The 10452-nt window shown below is 35.6% G+C and overlaps 1 long non-coding RNA gene across 1 annotated transcript; it reads left to right on the top strand.

The window, feature by feature from the left end:
• Positions 1–3381: 3381 nt before the first annotated feature.
• On the top strand, positions 3382–4517 carry LOC120100579 (uncharacterized). Its single transcript, XR_005500405.2, has 2 exons — positions 3382–3590; positions 4345–4517. It is a non-coding gene; the product is annotated as an uncharacterized LOC120100579 (long non-coding RNA).
• Positions 4518–10452: the final 5935 nt, after the last annotated feature.

Raw genomic sequence — 10452 nt, 5'->3', positions numbered from 1 at the left:
TTTCTTTCCCTCTTTCTTTCTTTCCTTCTTTCTTTCTATCTTTCCTTCCTTCCTTCCTTCTTTCTTTCTTTCTTTCTTTCTTCCTTTGTTTATTTATTTCTCATCCTCCTCTTATTCCTCCTGCTTCCTCACTATGTTAGTGTATGTGTTAAACAGGCTGAGTAGCTTAGTAACTGGAGAGAGTTTCCAACTGGAAAGTTCAAATCTCATATTTTAGCATTACCTTAACCTGTTTGTCCCCTATATTCAAGAGTTCTAAAATAATATTATCAAAATCTACCTTTCTAGAATGTATCATACATAGATTTGCAAGATTGAATAATTTCTGCCTAATATTTGAATGTGCATATATGATGTATATAGCATATTGCATATACATTATTTATATAAAAGCATTTTAATATTTAAGTTGACTACATATAAAGGAAGATCATGCTACGTGGAAGTTGAACTGTCTTTACGTAGCATACTTCTTAGTACTGTTTTGCAACACAAACTATTTCAAATCATAATTTATATGTAAAACACCATGAAGAAAAGAGAACAATGTCCTCTCCAAGATAAAACAGTCTTAAAGTAATAGACCCTGTGAGAACTATATATGTATGGAAAGAGGGAAGCTTGGGCAGGGCCCTAACAGCAAGAACACCTCTCTCTCAGGAAGAGATAGCTTCTTCCAGAAATTTCTGACCATGGATTTTAGATGTTCTGATTATTTTTAGATATATCCTTATTTGTCCACTTTTTATTGCCTTAGAATAAGTGATTTTTAAAGTTCTTAGATCTTCGAAGAACCATGCTTTTCTCACCGAGATTTTTTAAAGCGTATGCTCAGTCAGGTGAGGGCAGCAAAGAGTCAAGAACAAGGAACCTGAAGCAGGCTTGTCAGGTGTGGGTAACTGAAGAAGGGAGTATCCTCCTCAGCTCTGAAAGGGTCCGTATTTGCACAAGAATATTGTATTGAAGATAAAGTATTAGGCAGAATAAGGTGAATGGGCATAAAGCCAGAAGTAATCAGGAAAATCTGTGTGTATTGACACACAAAATTGAAGTATCAAAAAACATAGAAAATACAGAAGACAATTTTAGCAAGTGAATCAGATAGGGAGTACACCTTGAAGTGCTAGTTTATTTAATCCATGCTCCTTCATCGTCTGTCATTAGCAGTAGAGAGGTATATCTAGCACAGCAAAGCTCAATGCAATCAGAGGCAAGCAAACATACATTAAGTCGTTCCCCCACCATCCCGGATCTCATTGTGATCTCCCTTGCCACCACAAAGTTGCCTTTGAGACTGTGAGACAAGTAGCTCTAGACAGAAGAGGTGCCTAGTCATGGCCTTAACATACACATTGTTCATTTTCTCTCTTGTGGAAAAGGCAAAACTCGAATTAAGTTTAACAGTCTCTTCTGGTAATCATCTAAATTAGAGGCTTCCATCGAGCCGACTGCTGAAGGACTGACCTGAATTTAATGAAGCCGCCTGCGTTGTTAATCAGATAATTGCTTTGTATTCTTAGGTGACAATGACTTTCCAAGTTCTGGAGCTAGAAGAAAGTATGATAGAAAATAGAAGCTTTTGTGTATCCAGCACAAATCAAAAATAGTCCATCAGGTAAGTTATATTTACTCTTGAGAGTTATTTTAACCCCAGGATAATACTAAAGGATAATGTGTGTTCACTTAGGGGAAACCTTCTATCCTCCTGATTGTTTAAGGTTCTACGATTCACATATTGAAGAACCACTAACATATCAGTTTGTAAAAAAAAAAATCTTGCAAACTTTTGTCCTACATTCCTGAGCTTCATTTTTGAGGATTTGCAAGGCTTTTAAGGACCATCCACTCCCTTTCCTCATGCTTATCTCTGCATGTCTAAGTATCAAATTGGTTCTTTCATCATTTGCCAGAGCCAGACACTCAATTCATGCATATCAAGCATGCCCCTGCCTCAAATCTGAGTTATCATAAAACTGTATACAACCATTTGCCCTCTTGATGTAGATGTCTCAAGCCTAGCTATAATCCTAATAAAATTCAGGACATAGTTCATTGATTTCTGGCATGTGATAGTTTATTTGGTGTATCCATTCAACCGAGCTATGGCTGCTTGGCAAGAAGTTATATCTGAGCTCTTGGTGTGAGTTATAGCATTTGCATGAGTTGGACGGGACAACAATCTCACCCACTTTCATGATGGTAAATCCAAATGAAACGTACTCGGGGAAGCAGGGAAAATTCTCTCGTTCTTTGAGTCTGGATACTAAAATCTTTGTTCTAACTCAGAGTACTGATTCTAGAAATTCTAGAAATACCTGATGAAGACCAAGATTTACATTCTAGTTCATTGGGCCTCAGATTTTGTACTTAAGACTGTTATTATCCCAGATTTTTTGGTTCTCCATGTCTCAAAATGCAGACTCCATGGAACATCATGACTTTAATAAACAAGTTAATTTCCTGAATAATATTTTGTTAATCTAACTTTCACATATAAGTATATATTACATGATATAAATTTAAATATAATTTTATAAATACTATATATATATATGTAATATCTATAAATATATATGTAATACATATATCTTTCCTGGTATTTTCTTTCCTTCTTGTTTTCCTTCTACTATTTTCTCCATTCTTTTGTTAATTTCTGACCACACTGTAATTATTTGAAACGAGACTGGCTCTGTTTTATGCTTTATGAAAACCTGTTGTGTCTTTGTCCCCTGAACACTGGGATTCATTACTTTTTAGATAGCACTTGCTGTTTATTGTTTATTCGCTCAGAGACTGAGCTCTGACAATTAGATATATTGTCTGCTCTTTTGTCATGGACTCTTGTATTCCTAGGGCATTTACAGTGACTATTTCATTTTTAATTTTCTGCAATTGGGATTTTAATATTTTTAGCATTATGAAAGTCAAATTTGATTTGTTTAGATAGGTAAGTCAAATAATAAAAAGAGATCAAAGTTTAATGTTTGACAAAGAATGGTATCCTTTTTTCTAGCGTAACATTTCTCTATTATAATGTTTGTATACTCGATTTTAACATAGAAATTTTTGAAGGCAATAGCGTAGAAAACAGAAAGATAGAAAAACAGCAAGATTTGTAAAATTTTGTCACCAATGATGATTCTTATGCTAACTCATCTGAAACTCAGTCATTATGAAATAATATATAATCAGTAGGCAAAATATATGTGAGACATTTTCTTTTTAATAGAGAAAAATAAATTATAGAATCAAAGCATAACCGCATTCTAAAAAGTAACTTTAAGTGTGATTAGTGTTTTCTATATAAATGATAACAAGTTTGTCTGCATATGATGTCACAATCCCAGAACTTGGAACTCAGAAGTATCACATCAAGTTTGAGACCAACTTGATCAGCATTCAGTCCAAGGTCATCAATGGCTAGAGAGCTCCTGTTCCAAAAGCAATACGAAGTAAACATAAATCCTAGGAAAACCCTTTTAAATATAACACTAAATAAAAGCAAATGTGTACATTTGAATAGATGTGGCAATGAAAGAAGTTTAAATGAGTGTTGAATAATTTGGGGAGTTTTGAAAACATAAGAGATGGTAAGATTATTGTGTATTGTTTTTCAGAGAAAATACTATTCATACAAATATTCCTAGAAAATTAATTAAATTGAACTCTTCATCTAGAAATTATGTAATCATATTTATTAAAGTATAAGTCCATATCAATTTCAAATATATTGTTATGGCTGAAAATAAGAATAGAAAGCTTGCCAGGATGGGATGAAGCAAAATGTACTACATTAACAGTTTTGTCATATTCTCTTAAGATTATTAAAGATGTTAATGATACCTGTTCCACAACTATTATGTTATTTAAAAGAGTTTGTTGATGCCCTTAGGGGCATGTTAGGGCCAAAGCAAGAACAAATAAAATCAAATGACACTTCTTATTAAGTAGTAAGCCTATATTCCAAGAAATCTTATGACTTCATTAATTTTTTTAGCTGTGTAGTATCCATATCATGTGAACTTTTGAATTCTAACTGGCTTTCTGTTTTTAGTCTACTTACCTATCTTGCTGGGTGTACCATATGGATTCATTGGTGGACACATTCAAAATATTCTCTATGCTCTACAAATATATTGCTTTATTGTGAGCAGTAGAAATTTATATAAGTGAGTGGGTGGTTCATGAGTCTGTGATTAGTTCTATATGAACCTCTTTCATTTGAAAGAATTTAGTCATAAATTCGTGTTGCTTGCTTAACGTCTCCAAATTACTGGAGATTATGTGATATTTCTGTTGATTTTGTGTTCACTAAGCATACCTCCTATTTTTCTTTTCCATTAGGAGCCCTTTAGACGCACAGTTTACCTCCTACGACTTGGGAAATTGCTATTCTGCCAGGGGCTTGTTTCCCCTGCCTAGAAAACACAGGAGTGGGAAAAGGCTAAAATGAAAACCACATGCATTCAATCCTTTCCCTCTTCTTTGCCTCAAATAAAGAATTGTGATGCCTGTCCTAGCTGCATTTGTGCCTTTTCCAAAATAACTGGAGAGTAGGAGTAGTAATGTTACATACATACATACATACATACATACATATATACATACATACACATATGTATACATACATACATACAAACATAGAGTGTTTGTCACTTGGTATTAAATTATAAGGGCAATCAAAAATAAATATTATTTTATTAAAATAATGTAGATAGTAGCTTTACTAATTGGAAGGGAGATAAAGTTTAGAAAACATGTAATAAAGATCTAAAAATCCAGGATTGATAAAAATGTTATTAATGTCAAACTAAAATGACATAGTCAATAGTCTGTAATTTAAAGATAGTTTAATAAATAAATTTGTTTACAAAAGGTTATATGATTTCAAGCTTCAATATGTATTTTACATAGTATATATTATTGAAGCAAATGACAAATATGTGAATAATTTTAAATTTCTGATCTAAGAATAAAATAAATCAGAAATTTGTGTCTTGACATAAGAGAGAAAATATCTTTATTATTTTTCTAGTATATTTAATTATTTTTTGTGATGCAACTGTGGGTTAATAATTGCAAAAGCCTGTCAACAAGTACAAGACTGCAAGTAGATTCACATTTATCACCCAAGTGATAATCTCACAAGATACACTGAACCTAATAGAAGAGAAGGCGGGAATAAACTTTGAATGCACTGGTACAAAAAACAAGTTTCACAACAGAGCACAGACAGCATAGGAACTAAGATCAACAGTTAATATAGGGGACCTCATGAAACTCAGACGATTCTATAAGGTAATAGATATCTTAAAAGACAAAATGACATCCTAAGGAAAGAGTAAAGGAGTAAAGATTTTCTACAAATCAGCATCTGATATAAGGGTGATATCCAAAATATGTAAAGAACTCAAACCCAGGACAACAACAACAAAAAAAAAAACCCAAACAATTAAATTAAAAATTGGGTATAGATCCAAGCACAGAGTTATCAATAGAGTAATCTCAAAGAGTTGAGAAACACAAAGAAATGTTCAAAATCCTTAGCCATAAGGGAAATGCAAATCAAACTATTTTTTTTATTAACTTGAGTATTTCTTATATACATTTCGAGTGTTATTCCCTTTCCCGGTTTCCGGGCAAACATTCCCCTCCCCCCTCCCCTTCCTTATGGGTGTTCCCCTCCCAACCCTCCCCCCATTGCCGCCCTCCCCCCATAGCCTAGTTCACTGGGGGTTCAGTCTTAGCAGGACCCAGGGCTTCCCCTTCCACTGGTGCTCTTACTAGGATATTCATTGCTACCTATGGGGTCAGAGTCCAGGGTCAGTCCATGTATAGTCTTTAGGTAGTGGCTTAGTCTCTGGAAGCTCTGGTTGCTTGGCATTGTTGTACTTTTGGGGTCTCGAGCCCCTTCAAGCTCTTCCAGTTCTTTCTCTGATTCCTTCAATAGGGGACCTATTCTCAGTTCAGTGGTTTGCTGCTGGCATTCGCCTCTGTATTTGCTGTATTCTGGCTGTGTCTCTCAGGAGCGATCTACATCCGGCTCCTGTCGGTCTGCACTTCTTTGCTTCATCCATCTTGTCTAATTGGGTGGCTGTATATGTATGGGCCACATGTGGGGCAGGCTCTGAATGGGTGTTCCTTCTTTTGAGATTCCACTTTACACTTGTCACAATAGCTAAGATCAAAATCACAAATGGCAGCTTATGCTGGCAAATATGTAGATGGAGAACACTCCTCGAATGTTTGTGGGAGTGAAAATTTCTGCAAATACTATGGAGATCAGTACTGTTCTTCCTCAGAAAACTGGAAATTGACATACCTCAAGACCTAGCTATACCACTTTTGGTGTTTTGAATATGCTTGGCCCATGGGACGTGACACTATTAGGAAGTGTGGCCTTGATGGGGTAGATGTGACCTTGTTGGAGGAAGTATGTTATGGTGGGGCGGCCTTTGAAGTCCTATGCTCAAGCTCTGCCCAGTGTGAGTGATAGTCTCTTGGATCTCCTAGATACCTTTAGATCTAAATATAGAAATCTTCAGTCCTCCAGCACCAACTCTGCCTACATGCTGTCATGTGCTCCTGAATGATGTTAATAGACTAACCTCTAAAGCAGTAAGCCAGCCCATTAAATGTTTTCCTTTATAAAAACTGTCTCGGTCATGGTGTGTCTTCACAGCACTAAATACCTAATTAAGGCACCACTTTTTGTCATGTACCCAAAGGATGTTTAATCCTATCATTTGCTCTACTATGTTCATAATGGCTTTATTCATAATAGCCAGAAAGTGGAACCAAATTAGATACCCCTCAACTGAAGGATGGATAAAGAAAATATGGTATATTTATAAAATGTAGAATTACCTGTTAAAAGAAAGGACTTCATAAAAAATGCAGGCAATTAGGACAAGAAAAAAAAATCATCCTGAGTGAGGTAATCCAGACTCAGAAAAACAAACATGGTATGTGCTTACTTATAACTGAATACTAGCTGTTAAGAAAATCATAATCATGTGATAACCTACAGATCCAGAAGGGCTAATCAGAAAGAAACTTCTAAGTAGGAACACATGAATCTCCCTGAGGAAGGGGAATGGAATAGATACTTTAGATGGGTTAGGAGCAGTGAATTAGGAACAGGGATAATCAGGATCAAGTGTAGGAAAAAAGTAAAGAATAAAATTATTGTAATTGGAAGCATTTAAGGAGTGATGTGGAATCCTAATGGAGTAGAAACTCCCAGGACTCTATAAGAGTGATGCTATGAGGAGTCCTAATAATGCCGATTATGGATCCTAAACTGGTCTTCCAGTGATGGGACTGAGGTACCAATTCAACAACCAAAACTTCTACCTACAATTTACCCAGCCTGAAGAATATGTGCAGGCAGTGGAGGGGCAGAACTTGTGGGAGTGGAAAAACAATACCTATTCTAATTGTATGCCCACTCCAGAGAAGAAAGCCAATGCCTAACACTTCTTATATGACCAGAAACCTCAGGGTGGATAGAGAACTAGAACAAAAAATATTCAATAAAATAATTCTTAATGATATTGTACTATATGCATAAAATACTTGCCTTACTCAATTTTCATAAGAGATGTTTCTTCTGCCATCCAATGGGAGCAGATCCAGAGCATCATAGTCAAAGAATAGGAGGAAGAGAAGGAGGAGGAAGAGGAGGAAGAGGAGGAGGAGGAAGGAGAGGAGGAGGAGGAGGAAGGAGAGGAGGAGGAAGAGGAAGGAGAGGAGGAGGAGGAGGAAGGAGAGGAGGAGGAGGGGGAAGGGGAGGAGGAAGGGGAGGAGGAGGAAGGGGAGGAGGAAGGGGAGGAGGAGGAGGAAGAGGAGGAGGAGGAGGAAGGGGAGGAGTAGGAAGGGGAGGAGTAGGAAGAGGAGGAGGAGGAAGGGGAGGAGTAGGAAGGGGAGGAGTAGGAAGAGGAGGAGGAAGAGGAGGAGGAAGAGAAGGAGGAAGAGGAGGAGGAAGAGGAGGAGGAGGAGGAGGAGGAGGAGGAGGAGGAGGAGGAGGAGTTGGAGATTTCCATCAAATCCTTCCCTCAAAAACATTTGTGTGCTCAAAGAACACAAATGATCAGGGAGAGGAAGAATTATAGGAAAGAGCATACTGACAGACACCAGAAGAACATGGCCCAGAGAATCAACTAAGCAGGGCCATGGAGCTTACCGACACTGAAACAACAAAGCTGGATACTGTATGAGTCTGAGCTAGTTCCTCTGCAGATTATTTTATGTTTGTGTAGCTGGGTATTCTTGGAGAAGTAGGCATTGGATGTACGGCTCTTTAACCTGATCTTGGAACCATTTTATTCATACTGACTTGCCTCAACCGGCCCTGATAATAGAGTTTATGTATAGCGATCTTTTTAACTTGTTCTGCTATTTTTGGTTGCTATCCCTGGAGGCTTGCTCTTTTCTGAAGGAAAGTGAAGGGGAGATTAGTAGATCTGGGCAAGAGGATTGGGCTTGCTGGAAGAAATAGACTGATGGAAGGCTATGGTTGTGATGAAAGAATGGAAAAATAGATAAATTTGAAAATAAATACTTGGATAAGATGAATATTGAAAGTAACTTAATTTGCAAATCCTTGTTGATTAAGGCTGATTCCAAAAGTCTTTTTTACCCATTTGTGTTTCATCTTTTGAAAACTTTATGTTTATTTTATGACATCTTTTTATTTGGGATAATTTTTTTCCTTTTTCTTCCTTTCTTATTTTTTCTTTCTTTTATATTGCAAATGCTAACAGTCTGTCAGTTGATAATTGATAAAGTTTTTCTTTTCCTTTTTTAAAGCGTTGGTCTGTTTTTCAATCCTGTTGACTGCCTCTTTGACGAAATGATGTTATTCTTTTCAGAAGCCTTTTAACGTCATAACTTCCCACTTACTTATTGTGGGTCTTAAATTACATAGAAAAGGAGAGCAATAATGTCAAAGATAGGAATTGAGGCATTTCCAGTACTGGGAGAAGAGAAGAGTTTGATAAACAAATGCATTCAGAAAACATAAATAATGGTAATGTACAGGAGAATGAGGCAGGGCATCCCAAGGCAAAGGACAATGATATTTCTGGGAAAACACTAATATTAAAAGTGCACAAAATAGACAAACAAGAGAGCTCAGTAATTGTGGTTTATACCTGCAGATATGCATTTAAAACAAGGGTCCATGGTAAAAGGAAATAAACAACTCTGAGAAGAAGTTGTTATTTTTCCACCACACCCAAACTGTGACATAAGCAAATCTTCACACTTATATATACAAATGCATACAGCACACAAAAGTTATAATATTAATAATGATAATAAATTAAAATTTTATTTCAGGACAGAGCGATAAGGGAAGAATGAAGTTGGCCTACAATAATTGAAATCAAATATTTGAAGGAACAAAACGATGTAAGGATGTTTTAAATAAAAGTTCCAAATAAAATGAAATGTGTAAACAATGTTAACTAAGTAAAAGTTAAGGAAACAGACGTGAATGAGAGTAAAGGGTCTGCGTATGTAGACACATTGCTGGATGTGTTGTCTGACTCACTCAGGCATAGGCACTATTTGGCTGAATGTGCAGTCTGTCTTTATATTATCAGTTGTATGGGTATCTATGTAGTATGTCTCTATGATATTTTATCATTCTTCTTAGGCTAAATAGCTTGTTCTTTCTGGTGAAATTACAAAATTTGTGGTGTTATGTCTTCTGAGTTCATGTTTTAGTGTGTCTAAATTAGATGATGTACATTGGGAATCTGGAAGTAGATGTATACTTTTTTGTAATTGACACAGCTATGGGAAAGCCCTCTAATGTTGCATCTTAAACTTCCTAATGTTACCCATAGATTATGTAACTCTCAGTTCATGACAATTTATGCAAATTACTCACCAGATAGAACACTATGTAGTTTAAATCAAGTACTTAAATATAAGATATATTTGATTTAATTAGCATCAAACTAATTTTTCAATAGTGTTATATGATAGCTTATATGTGCTCTGTGAAGTCTCATCATTATTCATTGTGCACAAGTTGGAAACCACTTAATATTTATTTATGCTTTGTATGATTTTATTATTGAAGTTTTATTATTTAAAACATTTTTGATTTAAATATATTTTTATATTCTTCCTATTTCTCATTTTCTTACAGTATTCTCTCCATACCTACCTACCAAACCTTTAATTCTTTCTTTAAAAACACACAAAAACCAATTACAACAACCACAAAAATAAGGAAACAAAATAAAGCCACAATAAAAACAAAGTAAAAACTCCAAAATGTAGCCAAATCAAAGCACACAAACACACACCATATGGAACCCATTTTATGTTGGTCAAGCACTCCTGACTAGAAACCAATTATTCACATTCACAGGCTTCTCTATGCACCTATTTTCTTAGAAGATGTAGTTTAATATAGTTCTTTAAGTGTCTCACTAA

The sequence above is a fragment of the Rattus norvegicus genome, chromosome 2 (genome assembly GCF_036323735.1).
Source record: "Rattus norvegicus strain BN/NHsdMcwi chromosome 2, GRCr8, whole genome shotgun sequence".
Taxonomy (NCBI): domain Eukaryota; kingdom Metazoa; phylum Chordata; class Mammalia; order Rodentia; family Muridae; genus Rattus; species Rattus norvegicus.
This window is presented reverse-complemented; position numbering and strand designations above follow the sequence as displayed.